The sequence below is a fragment of the Ailuropoda melanoleuca genome, chromosome 8, assembly GCF_002007445.2.
Source record: "Ailuropoda melanoleuca isolate Jingjing chromosome 8, ASM200744v2, whole genome shotgun sequence".
NCBI classification, from domain to species: Eukaryota; Metazoa; Chordata; class Mammalia; order Carnivora; family Ursidae; genus Ailuropoda; species Ailuropoda melanoleuca.
In genome coordinates this window covers 36081805-36100722 of record NC_048225.1, presented here as the reverse complement: position 1 = coordinate 36100722, position 18918 = coordinate 36081805, and the positions used below count along the sequence as shown (strand labels likewise).

The window sequence follows — 18918 nt, the reverse complement described above, 5'->3', positions numbered from 1 at the left end:
TCTGCTCTCTAGAACCTGCAATACATAGTCTCTGTATGTGGGTACGAGCTTGTAGAATTTGGAATAAGGCCTGTCTTTGATGTCCGTAAGTCCATCATTGGCGCCTCCACCCTCGATATTAGGCTTAGCCCACCTCTCTGCAGGCTGAGTGTTAATACCTTAGTGTTGATCAGTATCCTGCTTTCTGAAGAATCCTTCAGGGGGCTCACCTGCAAGTTAGGAAGAGGATTGCTACTGAGAAGGGAGAGAAGGGAGAGGTAAGGGTCAAGGAAGGGCCAAAACAGGAAGGGGAGGAAGGGGAGCAGCCTAGCTTTGTCAATCCAGATCACACTTTCCCTTGATCTACTGGGTACCCCTTGTTCTATCTCTAGTAGGAGAAGCACTTGTTGGTCTCTTCCTCCTTTGGGCCACCTTCCTCCACATACAGCTTATATCACTATGGCACTTAGCAAGCTCTTTTGTAATTATTTGTTGAGTTGTCTTCCCCTCCTGGTCTGTGAGCAAGTCTCCTTTTTATCTTTTGCCTAGAATGTTTGTTTCTTGAATCAATGAATAAATCATCTCCATTTATATAAATGAAGACCTTGGTTCAGAAATAACTATGTCCTGCCTGCTCTCACAGCCAGAGCCAGGACACAGCCAGACCTTCTGACTCCAGCCGGGGCTCTGTCCGTGAGGCCCAGCCACACCCAGCAGGATGGCCCTGAGGACTAGAATTAGAAAACCACTACTCTAGATCAACTTTCCTGTTCCCAGAAGTAAAAGCAGAGACTCCAGGGGACAGTGACCCTGTGCTCTCAAAGTTTGAAAGTAATGGCAAAGTGCAGCCTGAATCGAGTTCTCTAGCCTCCAGGTCGGCAGAACTGAAGTCACTCTTGACATCTCCTTCCCCTTCAAAGTCTTACCACAGGCAAATTACTACTAAATCCAATGGATTCTGCCTCCTTAATAACTTGCATTTGTCCTGATTGTCATCATCACTGAATCAGTTCAGGCCTTTGAACTACACGTCCTCCCACTTAATGACCCCTACCATTTATCTCCCTACTGCAACCAGACTGCTCTGTCTAGAACGCGCACTCCGTCAGGCCCCTTTTGTTACTGAAATCTTCCTGTGGTTCCCCGTGTCCCAGGAATAAAACTGGATCTTTCTCATCTGACTCCTCACCTCTCCATCCCCTTCCCACCACTCACTCCTGCTCTCAGGCTGCCTGCTCTCAGGCCCAACTGCAGCCTCGAAAACCCTGTGGCTCTGCTCTGGAGTCCCGATTCAGTCCTGAGGCCTTGGAACTAGATCTTTCTCTGACCAGCCCCTTCGAGTTGATGAACTGGCTGCACACATGGCTCTGGTTATTATTTCTGTCTTGCCCCAATGTCTCTGACAAGCCCCGTGGATGGCCCAACGGCATCCCCATCCTTACCTTCATCCCACCCCACGCTGTGAGCTACTCTGGCTCCCAAGTTGCCAGTCTGGGTCTGATCATTTCAGCTGCCACTCACCGGTCTAGAAGGGCTACCAGAGTGAACGAGTGAAAGAACGAATGAATCAATGCGTGAATTTCTGCATTACTTCTACTTTCTGCTCAGACACCCAGGGTCCTTGCTCTACTCTGTGTGGTTCTTAGACAGGTCCTGATGCACTTGCCCTTACCCCAGGCCTCATCTCCCTGAAGTGGCCCATTCTCCAAAATAATCTCAGCCTTCCTTTCTCTATCCCCAGGTCAACATTTCCCTCCCCATCAGGGCAGCCACCATGGAGAAAGGGTACAAGCACAGGCTTCAGGAGGTATGGAGTTTAGTCATCTCTTAACATCTCTTAACCCCATCTCTTAACTCACTACAGCTCCTCTGTTAATGGTTTCCCCCTTCCAGGGCTGTGTGAGGCTCGGTGAGGTCATAAACAGAACAGCCCCATGGGTAAAATTTGGAGGCCCAGAGGGAAGCCAAACTTGCAGGAGATGGCATTTCTGAGCAAGGTTTTCCTCTATCCTGATGCCCCAGGCCCGCTTGCCTTCCTGAATTGAAGACCACCAACCCCTTGCTCTTTTCTGCTTTTCTTAGTCCCCATGCCCAGACTGGGATTTATAATGTAGCCTTCCCCATCAGAACTGCTGACAGCAGGTACTGGTAGCAAGGCTGTCTTAGGCTGACAGTAAGACCCTCTGCCTTGATTTATCTGATGTAATCCTCGAAATGTCTTTCTGAGTCAGGCAGAGTGCATGTTAATATCCCCATTCTACGGCTAGGCAAAGCCAGCTCAGAAATGTGGAAACCTTTGGTCGTGATCATGGAACTGAGGGGCAGAATTGGGATCGGACCCCTGGTTTCTTGAAACTACAACCCTATTGCTGCCCCTGGTAGAAGAAGGTGATGTAACTGACCATGTAACTGACCAGGGGCCCTCACCCCTTCACTCCTTCCCTTCCTTCCTTCCCCATATTGGAAGGGTGGGAATACACCCTTGGAGGCATGGGGCTTAATCCAAGGTGTGGAGAGCTGTCATTGATGGAGATGAAGCCCCCACAAAGAGCTTCCGGGGCCTGGGGCAGGGAGCTGGCATTCTGCTGTCTCTGAAGACAGAAACATGCATCTTTCAAATGGACACTTAAGCTTTATCCAAATAAACAATAACTGTGCATGGGAAGGGGAGCAGGCATCACCTCTAAAGGAGAACGTGCTTCAATTTGCCTTTCATTACATGCCATTCAAACTCAATGTGCAAAGCTCCTGTGGGTGAGAAAGATAGCCAGTGCCCACTTCCAGTCCTTTCTCTTCAGGCCTGTCAGCATAGCATTGGAGGATGACTGACATCCCTCTTTTAGGTTAACTGGATTGGGGGCGGTGTCTAGACCTGTCCCAGCAGCTGTGGGGGAAGATTCTTGGCCCTCTAAGCTGCACAAGAGCCTGGGGTAGGCTTGTACAGACACATTCAGGCTGGCTCCAGACAGCTCCTAAAATGAGCTCCTCCAGGCACTGAAGGGAGGGAACAGCCCAGAAGGTTACCTTTCCCAAGGAATCACCCCAACACCACTTCAGCCCCAGCCCCCTCCCACACGCTCACCTTCCTACAGCCTTTGAGAAGGCACCCCACTTGGCTGGCAGGCTTGGAGCCCTTGCCTATGTGAGCCAGTGTGCCCTGCCTCTGTCTACACTTGGTTCTAAAAGGATCCAGGGAGAGCAGCATTAGTTCCAGACCAGCCATGCACCAGCTTCACTGCACTGCTCTGGCCTCAGTTTCCCCAGCTGTAAACTAATGGGAAGGATAAACCTACTCGGCCCATCTCACAAGCCTGTGGCAACGATGAAATGAGATCACTCAGGTGAAAGTGTTTTACAAATTCTAAACTGTGATTATGCTGCTGCTGATTATAGTATTATTATGCTCACTCCCTGGTTTGGGCCAGGAGACCCAGGGAATAAAGCCAGGTAGAGTCTGGAGACAATTTGCAGGAAATAAGCCATAGGATCATCAGAAGGCACTAATTAAAATGTCCCTGGCTGCCATTTTAGGGAGAGAGAGAAGGCGGGCTGCTGGACTCTCAGATAGGTATGCAATAGAGCAATTCCATCTGCCTTTTCTGGAGGAAGAGAGAGGTAATAGAAGCTCTGCGGTAACTAGCTCCGGGCCCACCCCCGGCTGCTGAGTGCAGTCCACGGTCCCGGGCACAGCACCTGTACTCCCAGCTGACACTAATTGGTTCTCAGCACAAGTTTGGCAGCTCAGCAGAAGCACTAAATGGCTGGGAAGAGCTCATGTTTCTGAGCCTCCCAGAATGGGACCCACAAAGGGGAGGAGGCAAGGAACGGGTCCCAGGCCCCTGGATTTCCATTTCCAGGGCTGGGGCCACCTTAACCATTGCAACAGGTTCCATCTATGCAGCATCTAAGGCTCCCAGTGTAAGAGGACCTAGAAATACCAACTCATTGCATAGATCATGGGGCCAGCCTTATAAGCCACACCAAACTGGAACCAACTCAGAGCAGCCTAATGTTCAAATACAAGTCTGATCTCCTGGAAAAGCTTAGTATTAAAATTTCAGGTTCTAGGGTAACATACGCTTGGACTCAAATTCTAAGTCATCTGTTCACAATCTGGGGGCTCTAGAGCCATTTTCCTACCTGCCAAATGGTAAAAGTAATAATACTAACCTCTCTGGGTTGTTGTGAAGAATGAATGAGATGAGGGAGGTACCTGATAAGTGGCTGGTATTCCACAAATTCTTGCGGTTCTAAATTCCTTGATGCTTTCACTCTAGAAAGGAGATTAAATCAGGCACAAGACTACAATTATTTCTCCTAAGAAAATTCATCCAGTTGCCCACGCTAGAATCCTAGGTGCCATCCTTGACTCCTTCCCCTCTTCCCCATCCCCCTCGGCCACTCAGTTGGGTCCAACTCCCAAATATCTTTCCTATCTGTTCCCTTTCCAAGACCTCAAACCAATCAAGCCATTAGTGTGCCACCTATATTGCAAGATCAGCCTCTTTGTTGATTAGTTTATTCATCAAAGGCATGTGACTTCGACAATGAGAGCTCAAGGTAGGAGGACAAGCAGGGTTCCCAGAGGGAACAAAATGGTGCGGTCCTGGGCAGCACTGCCCTAGGTGAACGTTCCACCTCAAGTAGACTTGTTGAAGTTGCTGAGCATGGCTGGAGGGTCTCCTTAACTTCTGGGATAAGAGGCTCTTTATGGTCTGGCTCCTGCCTGTCTCTCCAGTTCTCCCTCTTGATTCTCCTGAAGTGAGACACGGTCATCAAGCAGAATTATTTTTTCTCTCCTGGACAAGCCATGCTCTCTCTCTCTTGCTCTCTTTACATCTGTTGTTCCCTTGGCTTTTCCTACTTTTCACCTTCTTCACCTGGGAAAATCCTACTAGTCTTTTGGACTCAGCGGAGGTGCCACTTCCTCTGGGAAGCCCCTCTGGCTTCACCTACCCTTCACCCCCACTTCAAAGATAGATTAGGAGCCCCTCTCCTCAGCTACCAGGACATTCTTTTAAATCTTTCATAGCACTTGTCACACTGGGCGGCCATCAACTCTTTGCTTGTCTGTCTCCCGCTATAGATGGTGAGCCCGTTGAGGACAGGGATACATCTTATTAACCGCACTCAGAGTGGTGCCTGATGCAGGGACAGGTGCTGCCAACCACGTCTCATGAGACCACCAAGCATGAGGAAGAGCACAACAGTTCTTTAGAATTCCTGCTAAAAGCTGCCTTCTTGAGGTGACTTAGAGCCTCTTCTTATTTTTGTACCCAGAGGTTAGTGGGCAGCAGTGAACTACTGTGAGTTTATAGCCCAGATGACTTCACCAGAGCAGTCTAGTCAGGGATTGGACTGACTAAAATGGTTACAAGCTGGCAAAACCCTGAGAAGAAAAGCTGCCCAGAGGGTCAGGCTCCCCTCAAGGAGTTTCCTCTTCCCTCAGAGACTTTGGCACCTGAAGTCCAGCTCCTCAGATAACATTCTAATGCCTTCTACCAGTTTTGAAGTCCAGCTTTTCCGTCATTTGTTTGTCTGTCAGTGGGAGTTTTGGCCTGATGAAAATTATTCTACGCATGTTCTTTTTAAATTCCACTTAAAGATGGTTTTCACCAAAAGAGGTTTCACAATGATAAAAACTTACCTGAATTATTATATAGCGAAGGTTCATTATGAAGCAAATCCAACCATAATCACTTCAGGTTAGAGAAAGAACACAACCATTTAAATACTGTGGGCAATTCTGTTAACAAACCATTCTGCTTAATAAAGCTGTGTTCCAGAAGGAATGTGAGATGGGGGCACAAACCTCATGTTCCCTTGGTCAGCTTCAGGGAGATCTATTTGCCACTGAATGGGATTCTAGAATACAACAGTGTGTGTGCAACATGGCCCCTAGAAGCCAGCTGCCTTAGCTGAAGAAACAGTGGTAGAGGTTGCAACTGTCATGCTTGTCTTCTCGAAAAATAGCATCTCAGTCTTCAAGATGACACCTTTCTAAGAGATTTTCTATGCTATTTTGAATTCTATGCAATTTTCACATTGCATGCTAACTCTCAAGGTCTATCTCAGTGTCAAATTTAACTCAACCCATGGGGGACCCATTTTTCTGCTCTAATTGCTTCCTGGGCCCTGTGCTGGGGAAAAGAACCTTCACGGGAGAAGGGTCAAGTGCCTTTTTAGAAGTATGGGAGATGTGAGCCACCCTCGAGAGTAAAAGGAGAAGACAAAAATCCAGAGTCACTTTCTGTTCTCCTGTCAACATGGAATCAGGAGCTGGAAAAAAGCAATTGAAAGATACCTTCATCTTTGTTAATCCCTCACATTTCTCTCTCTCTCTCTCTTTCTTAATACCTTCAGCCTGTTTTCCTTGGGTGATTAAAATTAAAAGGGCCTGTCTGGATGAAAGAAAACCTCAAGGTTGGGAAGTGGCAGTGCTGAAGAGTATGGGCAACACGCTGAGTGTCTGGGACCCACTGTGACAGGGAGGGAGGGGAAGGAAGCCTCAGCAGGAAGCCCGGCCTTCCTCGAGTTTTTCCTGAAGATTTGGGGATCTATGCTATACTCCTGTAAACATTTACATAAAAAAAATTGATAAGCTGTATCAGATGGGAGTGAGACCCTTATGCGTCATACAAGAAGATACATTTACTTTTCTCGGAGGGAGGTGGGGGAAGAATGAGGGACACAGGGAGGTGAGATAGAGGAAGCAGGGTAAGAGCCAGCAAAGTGGAGGCAGGCGGGGACGGGGTAGGTGGAAGATTCCGGGCTACTCTATGCTGGAGATGCTGAAGGAGGCTTGGTAATGTTCCCTTTAAAATTAAAAAATAAAAATAAAAATAAAAATAAAAATAAAACCCTTGTATTAGTTTGCCAGGGCTGCCATAACAAAGGACCACAAACTGGGTGGCTTAAACTGTGGAAATATGAACTCTGTTCTGGAGGCTAGAAGTCTGAGACCAAGGTATTGGCAGGGTTGTTTCCTCCTGAAGATGGTGGGGTAGACGGTTCTATGCTTCTCCTCCAGCTTCTGCTGATGTACTGGGAGTCTTTGGCATCCTTGGCTCCTAGAAGCTGCACCTCATCTCTGCCTTCCTCTTCATGTGGCGTCCTCCCTGGCTGTAGGTTTGCCTCCGAATTTCCGCTTTTTATAAGGACACTAGTCATGCTGGATTAAGGCCCACTCTACTGACCTCATTTTAACTTATGACCCCTGTAAAGAACCTATTTCCAAATGACATCGCATTATGAGGCACTAGGGGCTCGGACTTCAGCATAGCCTTTGATGGACAGGAGACACGAGTCAACCCATGCAAACTTCCTCCCACTCCTCACCAAGTTGCAAGGGCTGTAGGACCTGGATTTGGGCAGAAGTCCCATGGCTAGGGCCATGTGCCACTGGAGACAACAGTGCACAGCAGGAGCTCAGGGGCAAGGGAGCCGTGGACAAGGAAGGTTCCCATGCCTACTGGCTACACACTCTGTGGGGTTACAAGGTTTTTGGGAAATTCAGTTGAAGGCACACATCGATTTTTGTTTGTCTGCTTTAGTTTGGTTTTTTTTTTTTTTTTTTTAGAGAAAGAGAGGGAATGTGAGCAGGGGAAGGACAGAGGGAGAGGGAGAGAGAGAATCTCCAGCAGATTTCCCACTGAGCGTGGAGCCCGATGTGGATCTCCATCCCAGGACCCTGAGATCATGACCTGAGCTGAAATCAACAGTCAGACGCTTAACCCATTAAGCCACCCAGGCACCCCCCACATTTCAATGTTTTATTGCAATCTTGCTTCAAGTGAAAAGTTCTCCAGTAGGCTAAGTCAAAGATTCACTTCTGGTAGGGACATCTGATAGGAAAAGAGATCAGTTAGTTCATTATTAGTCTAAGATACAAGAAGAAAAGAGATTGTTTTTTTAAACAATTGACTAAACACTAAGATAATTGACTGACAGCAGGTTCGGGTTTGGGTGATTAGATTCCCAGAACAAATCTTAATCTCTTTCAAGTTGATAAGAAAATGGATTGGTTAATCATTTTATCAGGAATGCTCACTTCTTCCCAGAACTCGATTTGGAATTACATCAATCAAAAAGGCTCTGTCCTAGACCAGATTTAAAGTGCTTTTTTCTCTTACAAGGGCTCCAACCTATCCAGCCGCAGCTGGCATCCAGGATGCATTCTGAGGATCCAGGTCCCAAGGGCTCCCCTATCGCAAGCACTTCACCTCCTCTGCCCTCAGCGTCTGACCCACAGTTAACATCCTCCAAGAGAGCGACTCCTGCCCAGCCTGTGCTCAACGCCACGAGATGGGAATCACTCTTCCCGCAGGCCTTGTGTGTTCCCGCCCCGCCCCCCCCCCCTCCCTCNACCTTCCCTCAGTCCCTTTCCTCAGTTCACCATCCTCCATCCTCGCTGACCTCCTTTCCGTTCTTCAGACTGGTCAAGCTCTGCTGTTTGGAGCTCTTCTGAACTGGCTCCCTCTCACCGTCCAGGGCTTAGTTCCAATGACACCTCCTCACAGAAGCTTTCCCTATTCAGATTATTCTCCATGAGGTCGTCCTGTGGGTGTCCTTTACTGCCCTTAACACCATCTGTCTTCATGACCGTCCTTTTCTCTAGTCTGCTTCCCCACCAGATTGTTAAAAGCGAGAAGCTTGTCTGTTCACTACAGTATCCGAGTGGCTGGCACATGTAGTAGATGCTCAATAAATTGTTGGTGGATGTTGAATAAACAGGTGGGGAGACTGGCTCAGAGTAATGAAGTAACTTGCAGGAGATCATCCAGCATTAAGTGGTGGAATGGTGTTTCTCTCTTAATGGGGAGAGCGGTGTTGCGTCAGCCCTTCTTTGCTGTTAGTCTATAGTCCTGATCACGGAAGAGCTCATTTCCCTCTCACTTTCCCTTGACCCAGAGAATACCAATCCCTCCAGATGCCGTGGGTCCCCTGGACAGCCCTCGTACACCCAGTTTGCTGTGAGTTTGTTGCCCTTCCTTCCAAAGCACAGGATACTCACAGGACCTCCTCAAAGCATCTCTTCCTGACCTTAGAAGCCTCTCATTCCACACTCAGGCAACAAGCAGTCATAAACCATCTACTCTGGGCCAGGCCTGTTCTGGAAGCTTCCATGCCATCCCTGCTTCTCTCAACAGGCTATCGCTGCACCACTCCATCTCATTTCTCTCTCAGTTTCTCTAAAACACAAATATATTAATAAGTTCTTCTGTCTTTTCATGAGCCTCTTCCCTGCAGTGTCTGAGGCCCGGGGCCCTGCTCACACCTGTCTGATCCTGTCCCTGAGGTAAACCTAGCTAATAATCCATCCTAGCTGGGTACAAATATTAGCATATCAAAAACCCCAGTTTATATTGTGGTTGCTCCCACTCAGCACAGCACCTGAGGCACAAATCCAAATAGATTTTGAGGCAAATGGTTTGAGATATTTCTAAATAAGGTGCCTGGCATGATACAGGTACACAAGACGTGTGGCAAAATCTCCCAACCTTTCTCTGTAAACTCCAACCCAGATACTAAGGGGCAGGTTGGACTTGCCTGGCCTGGCCTTTTCTCAGATGTTAATCCAGGACAAGTCTAAAATTAGCCCCACCCCCTCCTGGTGCTAAAACTCAGCTGGAACAACATGGGGCCAGTTACTTTTAGAAACCATCCCTTTGGGGCTTATTGCTGAGCAACAGAAACAGGTGATGGAAACTGGGCCCGGAACCTGCAAGGCAGGAAAGAAGAGCCGGATCAAGTTCAGAAGCTGGGATCAGAATGCCAGATCCAGGGACCAGGGCTGCAAATCCAGACTGACATCATGGTCACGGTCAGATGAAGGAGAAATAGCACCAAACCAAGCCAGAACTTGCTCCTGTTGCAATGCTAAGGTAGGGTGATGGTGAGGGGTGCAGGGAGGGAAGGGAGCGGCTGTTTGTTAGGTACACATACTTTATATATGGTGTCTCATGGAGTCTCACTGATAGGCTCTATTTCACCTCTTCTACCATTTAACTAAATGCAATGTCAGACATGTTCAGTAACTTAGTCAGTGTCACATAGCTAGTAAATGGCAAGGCAGGGAGTTTTACCCTAGCCTACTTAAGTTTCTGGCACTTTCCTCTAGGCTGCCTCCAGAAGAGTAAGAAGGAAGATTTCAAACCCACTCACAATCCAGGAGAATGGACCACCAAGTTGCTTCCCTGATATTTGTCACCCTGAGTCATATCGCAATTTCCTGGGGAGCCTTGACAAAAGTACCAGTGCTAGGGCACCTAGAAATTCTGTGTTAATTATTCTTGGGAGGGCCTCAGAATAGGTACTTCACAATCTCCTGGGAACTTCTGTGTGCCACCTAGGTCAAAAACTAGACTTTATGCCTTGTTTCTGACTGGTTCCCCTGGGGCAGCTGGAGAAATAGAGTTGTGAGAGATGTTAATGCCCAGCTCACCTGGGTTCCACACCGGACAGGTAGGACACCTGGACCGGTAATGGTACATTGCTATAGAAGATTTTCTGCTTGAAGGTGTTCTTCTTGAATTCCGAAGTCAGGTAAAGAATTAAAATAGCATTCCTAAAGAGAGGGCAGAGGCCAGGAGCCTGGGGACTTAGGATTCTATAAAGCAGAAATTTTCAAAGAGGGGAGGGGTGGAATCAGCATCACCCATCATTCTAATATGTCACAGTGCCCCTTTCTCCAAACCTTTCTAGAAGGAGAAGGCTCCCTCAGTGTAACTGGCAGGGCTCTGCCAAGGGGCAAGAAGTACAGGTGAGCCCACCTCTGTCTTTGCTAGGCGTGTCGCTCCTGGCACACTTAACTTCAGTTTCTCTGCAGCTGGCTCTTGATTAGGTATGTTTGGTGTCCCTTTGATTTCTAATTGTTTCATGTTTAATGCTTTCAAGTCCTGCCTTCTCTGAACTCTCCTGGAAGGCAAGGACTGTGTCATCTAGCAGACAGAAAATAACATCTGAAAGACCTCTGATATCGCTGACTGGGACATCTTTGGGTCTTCTGACTGCACATTGGCATCATCTCTGGAATTAAAAAAAAAACTTATACCAAGCTCAGTCCCTAAAAATGTAAATAAATTGGCCCGGGGTGTGGCATGAACAGACTTTTCAAATCCACTCAGATAATTCTAATATGCACCCAAGGTTGAGAATAAATATTAAAAGATAACAAAAAGCTATGTGAAAAATTTGTAATAATGATTATGTCTGGGGGGGGAATGAGGTGGTTGGATTTATTTTATTTCTGCTAATCTGTGTGCTCTATTTGCTTCTTCACACTGATTATATAATTTTGAAAAGTAAAACTAAAACAAACATTAAACTGGATTCTCATTCACTCACCAAATGTTTATTGAGAGACTGCCATCTCACATGATAGACACTGGGCATAGGACAGTGACTTTCACAAACACAATTCCTGCTCTCCTGCAGTTTACATCTAACAAAGAAGGTTAACCATCAGACGGAAAAATACTGTACTCTGACTTCAGGGAGATGTTCTAGTAGGCACAAACTGCTGAGTATCACACACTGTTTTGTAAATAACTATATCAGAAATTACAAAATTGTGCTTACACTTCCCCTCCTATGTCAAAGGCAGACATTGCTGGTTGATTATGTCATGCTTTTCTGCTGAAGCTCAGTGTTCTTTTAAACATTACCAATCAATCTGAGGTGATGCTTGAAATGAAACATATTTAGTATCCCAAGAAAGAGCTATGAATTATCATGTTGAGGGTAAACTAGATGACTCAAAAGGTAATTGAAGCCTTCTGGTATGGCCAACTAGCTCCTATTGGACCATACCTCTTACAGATAGTAACTAATAAACTCTGGATGAAATATAAGACTAATCAGTTGAAGGTATTGGAGAGAGAACAAAACCTGACAGAAACCGGAGGAGACTGAACCACTGGAAGAAGAGACAGACATGGGATGAGTTTCCTGATTTATAGCTTTTAGCTTAAGATCAGGGCCCTACCTATGAATATGCTGAGCAGAAGGGAAGCCCTATAGCTCAATAGATAAACTCTACTCAGATCTCTGGCTGACACTTGAACCACATATGCAAGAGGCAGATTTTAAAAATCCCAGCTCTGGCTAAGAGAGCTGACCTGAACTTCTAGATGTTACATGGGGAGATAAGGTCTTGCAATTTGAGTTCAGCCACTTTAAAGGCCTGAATAAAAAAAAAGTCAATACTCCTTAGAAGAGCAAAATAGAATCCAGAATTTCTGCAACATATCATTTATTATGACCAGGATTCACTCCAAAATTATTCAACATACAACAGAACAGGAAAACACGACTCATTTAAAAGAGAAAAAATAATTGACAGAGACCAACCCTGAGATGACCTAGATTGATGGTGTTAGTATTCAAGAACTTAAAGGAAGTTACTACAACAATGCTCAAGTATAAAAAGGAAAATATGTTCATAATAAATGAAAGTATAGAAAATCTTAGCAGATAAATAGGAACTATAAAAAAGGGCATGTGTGGTGATGAGCACTGGGTGTTATACACAGCTGATAAATAGTTGAACACTATATCAAAAACTAATGATGTATTATATGTTGGCTATTTGAACATAATAGAAAAAAGAAACTATAAAAAATAACCAAATAAAAATATAAGAACTGGAAAATAAATATCTTTAGATAAAAATGTAATGGATGTTTTTAAAAGTACAGGGAGATAAAAGAAGAAAAAGTCAATGAACTAGAAGACAGATCAACAAAAATGATCCAAACTGAGAAATAGAGATTTAATAGATGTGCAGAGGCTCATAGATCTTTGCAACAGTATCAACAGGTCTAATATACATATAATTGGAGTCCTAGAAGGTGGGGAGAGAGAGAAAGAATGACCCAGAAAAGTATTTGAGTAAATAATGGGTGAGAAGTTCATAAATTTGGTTAAAGACATATGTTGACAGACTTTAAAGCCCCAATAAAGACTGAGAGAGATTTATATTAAAAAAAAACAAAAAAATAAAAATACTTAGGCAAACCATAGTCAAACTGTGAAAATCAATGACAAAGAGAAAATCAACAATACAATGCCATGAGAAAACCGAAGATGTAAATAAATGGGGAGATATGCCAAGTTAATGGATTGGAAGACTCAGTGTTGTTAAGATGGTAATCAGAAAACTGATCTGTGGACTCAGCACAATCCTAATCCTAATCCTATGATGCTTTTTAGTCAAAATTGACAAACCGATACTAAAATTTCCGTAGAAATGCACAGAACTTAGAATATTTAAAGAAGTCTTGAAAAAAGAAGTCAAAGTTACTTCACCACTTGACCTCAAGACTTAGCCTAAAGTCACGGTCATCACAACAGTGTGGGGCTGACACCAGGATCAAACGATTGGTAAAACAGAATAAAGAGCCCAGACAGAAATAGACCTACACTTATACATTTATTTTATTTTTGACAAAGTTTTTTCAAAGGAACCCGATTGGGAAAGGAAAGGCTTTCAACAAATGGTGTTGAAATAACTCCATATTCACATGGAAACAATTCACATGGAAACAAATCAACCTTGCCCTACATTGTACCACCCACAAAAATCAGTTTGTTATGGACTATGGGCCTAAACATAAGGGCTAAAACTATAAAATTTCTAGAAGAAAATGTGGGAGAATATCTTCATGCCTTGGGGGAAGACAAAAACCAAAAAGGAAAAAATAAATAAAGGTAGTCAAAATGGAATCCCTGTGCATCAGAAGAAACATCATTAAGAAAATGTCTTGCCTGTACAGGCCAGTGGGCAGGAGAAAATATTTGAGAAATGTCTTTGACAAAAAAATGGTATCTTGGATACATTAAGAACTCCTAAACCTCCTTAATAAAGTGACCAACAACTCAATTTAAAACTGGCTAAAAGATTTGAACAGAGAGTTCACAAAACATGGTAAATGAATGGCCCATATGCACATGAAGAAAACATTCAACAGCTTTAGTCATCAAGGGGATGTAGGTTAGAACCACAGTGAGATACCACGCCACAGTCACCAGCATGGCTGAAATTACACTGACAACACCAAATGTTGTCAGAACATTTGGTGAAGCAACTAAAACTCTTATACATTGTTGGTAGGAGAGGGAAATGGTCTGAGGATATTGGAAAAGATGTAAATTCTTATAAATTATAGTTTCTCATAAATTAAATACACACCTCCTCTAAGACCCACTCATTCCCCTTCTAGGTATTTACCCAAGGATTATGAAAACACAGGTCCTCTAAAGGATGTGTCTTTATTCATCATAGCCCTAAACTGGAAGATCAGGTGTCCATCGGTAGAAGACTGAATAAGCATACTGGCATATTCACATAGGAAAAATCCACTCATCAGTGAAAAGAAGCCAACTACCGATACAAGCGACAACATGGTTTCGTGAATCCTGAAAACCTCCCGACTGAAAAAAAATTTCTACAAAAGAACAGAAATTTTTTGATTGTATTTATATGAAGTACTGGAATAAGCATGGTGAAAAAATCAGATTCACTCCCTCTAGGAGTGCTGAACCAGGAGTTTGCTGGGAAGGGACATGGGGAAACTTTCTGGGGTGAGAATTCTGTTCTGTAGCTTGATAGGGGTTTGAATTGCACCGGGGTGTGTATTTATAGAAACTCATCAAATGGTATGGTGATTTTTTCATTTCATTGTATATGAGTTTTATGTGAAAAGAAACTGTAAACAAATACTGTAATTGCAAAGAAATAGTGAATTTTTGTTAGTAATATTGAAGTATTTGGGAGCATGTATCAATATCTACAACTTACTTTGGAACGCCATGAAAATTATATGAGCTGCTGGATGGATAGAGAATCAATACATGATAAAGCAAATATAGTAAAATGTTAACTGAAGAAACTATGTTTGTTAATTTCATGATAGAATGTTGAGAACAAAAGAGAGTGGAGGCTAACTGGCAGATTGCCTGTAAGATGGAGTCCTAGCCCTGGAAAAAGACACTAGAATCTAGCTGATGTACAGGGGAACAGACAAAGGAGGCTACTGGGTCCAGAAATTGGCTTTCTTTGCTCTGTTCGAACTTTGGCAATGAACCCAGGGGCTGAGTCATTTTGTTAAGACCCCCTGGCTCATGCTCTCTGTAGTCAGTGACTTTAAGAGTTCTTAACGGATCTGTTCTAGAAATCTGGAACAGAGAGGAGTTGTCTGATACCATTTAGTCTCTATCTACTGAGAACCTACTCTGTGCCATTCTCTGTGCTAGGCCTTGAAGAGACTATGATGAACTGAATAAAAATGGCTCCTGCCCCTTTATGATCTTACCGTTAATAAAACCTGCCCTTCTACCTATGTCGTTATTGACACTCCAACTAGAAGACTTGCAAATTGCTTTTACAAGCCTTGTTGACATTTCTTCAATCTCTCAGTTCACAAACCCCTTGCTAATATTGAACCTGATTACCTCTATCTAAACAGAAAGAAATTTTTTTCCTGTTTTACCCTCTTGGGAGTGAAACTTAACACAAGAAGATCCCCGAAGCCTCAGAATAGCTCAGCAAGATATTGGACACATGCCTAGTGACCCGAAGTTACCTTACGCTCTCCTGAAGTAGGGCGTAGAGAGAAAGGTAGTAGGCCGCTAAGCTCGACCCTCTGCCCCACTTCCAACACAGGTCACATCCATTACCGTTCCTTGCCCTGGCACCACGACGTGACCTTGAATCCCATGTTACAAATCCGATTGCTCCAGCCTCACCTTCAGCATACAGAAGAGAAAATTCCTTCCTTAAACGTCTGTTTTCCCTAACATTCTTGGTAGAATGTGGGCATGTTTTGAGCTAATTATGTTACAAGTGACCCTGAATTGGTTGAGTGGTACCATACTCAATAAAAAGTAAATAAAAATCGGTTGCCTCCATTAGAAAGGCTGCCACGCTTTCTTTCCATACAGGGACTCATTCCTTTGCTTAACTGAATACTTTCCCCTCTGGGACGTCCAGACCATGACTTTTTTGTCACCTTTACGTGCTTACAAATCCACCAGCTCTGAAAACCTCTTAGCATGGTGATCATTCCAGCTTCTCACTGCCCCTCCTCCTGCCTGAAATCTCTTTGTTTCTTCTCTGTCCTTTGTCTCTTCTCCTTCCCCAAGAATTTTTACCTCTCAGAAGTTTAAATATCTGTTTTCCTTCCCTGGAACGCTATTTTTTCAGACAGTTGGATTCTTGGGAGGTAATGATATGACTCGGAGAAAATAAGTGCTTGTTTCCCTATCTCTGGTGCCAGTTAAGGTGATTGGTGTTCAGGACTTTCGGAAGCTCTTTGAAAACAACAGGGCTAGTCAGATTCCAGCAATTTACCTTCTGCAGGCTGAGCGTGTCTGGGCAGTGGCTGCATAATTTGGATGGAGTCATTACTGATGAGACAGAGTTGGCTCAGCCAGGGAGCACTCGTTGCTCTTTTAAACTCCACGCCATCAGGGATGAAGTCACCTTTCTTCTTTTAAAACCAACAGATTGGCCCGTAAGTCCCTGTCCCTTCTGTTAGAACTTGTTTTTTTTTTCTCCTGCCGGCCACCAGGACCTTCTTTCAGGTAAGGGAGCTCGGATTTTGTGGGTTTCCATCCAGGAAAGCTTGATTTGAGGGGGAGTTTGGAGGGCACCCCTGGGTAGAGTGGGAGTCAGGTCGAGGGACATGCTGGGGGAGGAGGAGGGCTGGGTCCCAGCCAGCTCATGTCCACCTGGTGGGCTGGCAGGCTGTGAGCTGGGTGAGCAGAATCCCACTCAGCTCCGAGCTGCAGTGGCAGGTTCTCACACGGGACATGGAAATCGAATCCGGGCTTGGTTTCGCGTTCCTGTTGCATAACCAGCACGCTGGTGAAGCGGCGACGAGTGGTCTCCTCTGGGCTGGGGCCGTCCTAACTGCTTTGCCATCCGAACAACTGGCTTTGTGTTTGGGGTAGAGCCCTTCTAGGGTCCCATGAGAAAAGCTGATGTGCAAAAAAGCAGCAGCTCTCTGGAGAGCCTTCACTTGCTGGAGTCCAGCAGGAGACAAAGGGGCCCCCTGCGCCCTGTTGTAACATGCAGGGACCTTGTGTAAACAACGGCTGTGCCGCCGTGTGGGCCAGAGGAGTGTGAACACGTCTCAGCGCCTGTCCGGACGAATGCTCAGGAAAGGAGCTGAGCGTTGGGGTGTGCGTGTGCAGGTAGACCTGTGCGCCTAGGGACTTCCTGAAGGCTCCCTGTGACACTTCGGATGAGTTATCGGAGGCTCTGTCTCTGCTTGAATCATATAGCTCTTATTAGCTCTGAAGTCTCAATAAAGACATCTTGGTTATGACAGAGGTGCCTGCAGGGTGATAGATGGCTTTTGGAGAGAGAGATGAACCACTGTGGAGTGAGAACATTGAGAATTATGGAGCTCCTTTATTGCTTGCTACAGAACCCTGCCACACGGGGTATCGAGTGTGTTCATCTATAACTTTTGAAGGGAGCATGGAATCTCATTTCAATAAGAGATGCTTGTTCTGCTTTAAATGCAATTGCCTACTGGCTCCCGCACGTGCTTACGTGTTCACCTCAAACTTGGCATGTCCAGAACTCATTCTTACCTGAAACCCGCTCCTCTTTCTGTGTCCCCCAGCTCAGCAAAAAGCACCTGGTTTTCCATGACAGATTTCTGAACTTCATCTTTGACCCCTCCTTCATCCTTGCATTCCCACATCGAGTTTGCGAGTCTGCCTCCTTGTCACCTCTGAAAGCCATCCATTCTCCCACCTCCATGGCTATTTTCCTAGTTTAAGTCAGAATCACTGCCTTCTGGGAATACGGAAGCCTCCCATCCCGGCTTTCCCTCTCCTCACCTTTGTGGTGCAGCCGGCATGATTCTGCTGCAGTCGATCAGCATCTGTGCAATCCAATCCATCACTAATCTGGTGGTTCTGCTCCTTAATATTCCTCGCAAATGTTCACATCTCCCCCTCTCACTACCACTGCCTTGCTCTGACCCACCAACACCCTTTCCCTGAGTTATGATGGCAGCCTCTTAGCGGACCTCCCTGCTAGCAGGCTCACTCCCGTCCTAGTAGAAGACACTTTAAACTTCTTATGTTTCCAAGCTTTTAAAGGACATTTTGTAAAGAGCAGAACTTGAAACACTTACTACTCTATCTGGGGTTTAGAAGCATCAGCATTTTTATGACTTTTGTAGGTACTTCCAGGAGGGAGGCAGAGAGAATGGGGGAAGGGGGGGCTGCATATGGCAGCAGGCAGATGGCCTGAGGAATACGTCAAACTCACGCCTTGCAACCATGCGGGTCTACAGTTGAATCTCAGCTCCTCTTCCTAGGGTGGCCTTGACCAAATTGGTAAGCCTTCTCGAGACTCATTTTCCTCAACTGTGAAATGGAATGGAAGTAATAATGCCTGCATCGCTAGTTCAATGTAACAGTTAAATGGGAAGGCTGTGAAACACAGCAAGCTCGGAAACCTAGCAATTAAGAATTTTTAGTTCCTTTCCCTCTTTCCATTCCTTTTAAGGCTTATAATCTCTAACTATCATGTATCTTGGAAGTATCTGTGTGTGTGTGTGTGTGTGTGTGTGTGTGTCTTTAATTATCTGCTTTGGGCACAGTAGAAAGAAGGAATGGTAAAGAAATGCATGAGAACTCTCTTAAAAGAATTTGCAGTTTACTTAGGGAGGCAAAGAAAACCTCAGGAATATAAAAACATCTATATTGGTTTTTTAATAAATTTTTAATTATATTATGTTAATCACCATATGGTACATCCCTGGTTTTTCATGTAAAGTTCTATGACTCATTAATTGCGTATAACACCCAGTGCACCATGCAATCACCAGCCTATCCCATTCCCCCACCCCCCTCCCCTTTGAGGCCCTCAGTTTGTTTCTCATAGTCCATAGTGTCTCATGCTTCATCCCCCCTTCT

At 45.1% G+C, this 18918-nt stretch overlaps 1 protein-coding gene and 1 long non-coding RNA gene across 2 annotated transcripts in view; one reads left to right on the top strand and one right to left on the bottom strand.

Moving 5' to 3' along the window:
• Positions 1 to 216: 216 nt before the first annotated feature.
• Positions 217 to 10584, bottom strand: LOC109490620. Its single transcript, XR_002143965.1, has 3 exons — positions 10424 to 10584; positions 4193 to 4252; positions 217 to 231 (listed from the first exon to the last, which is right to left on the bottom strand). It is a non-coding gene; the product is annotated as an uncharacterized LOC109490620 (long non-coding RNA).
• Positions 10585 to 16423: 5839 nt separating this feature from the next.
• The window catches only part of LOC117803349 (angiomotin-like protein 1), a 115036-nt gene continuing 112541 nt past the window's right edge, over positions 16424 to 18918 (top strand). The window contains 1 exon segment of the mRNA XM_034666147.1: positions 16424 to 16563. The gene's annotated coding sequence lies outside the window, so the exon portion shown is untranslated.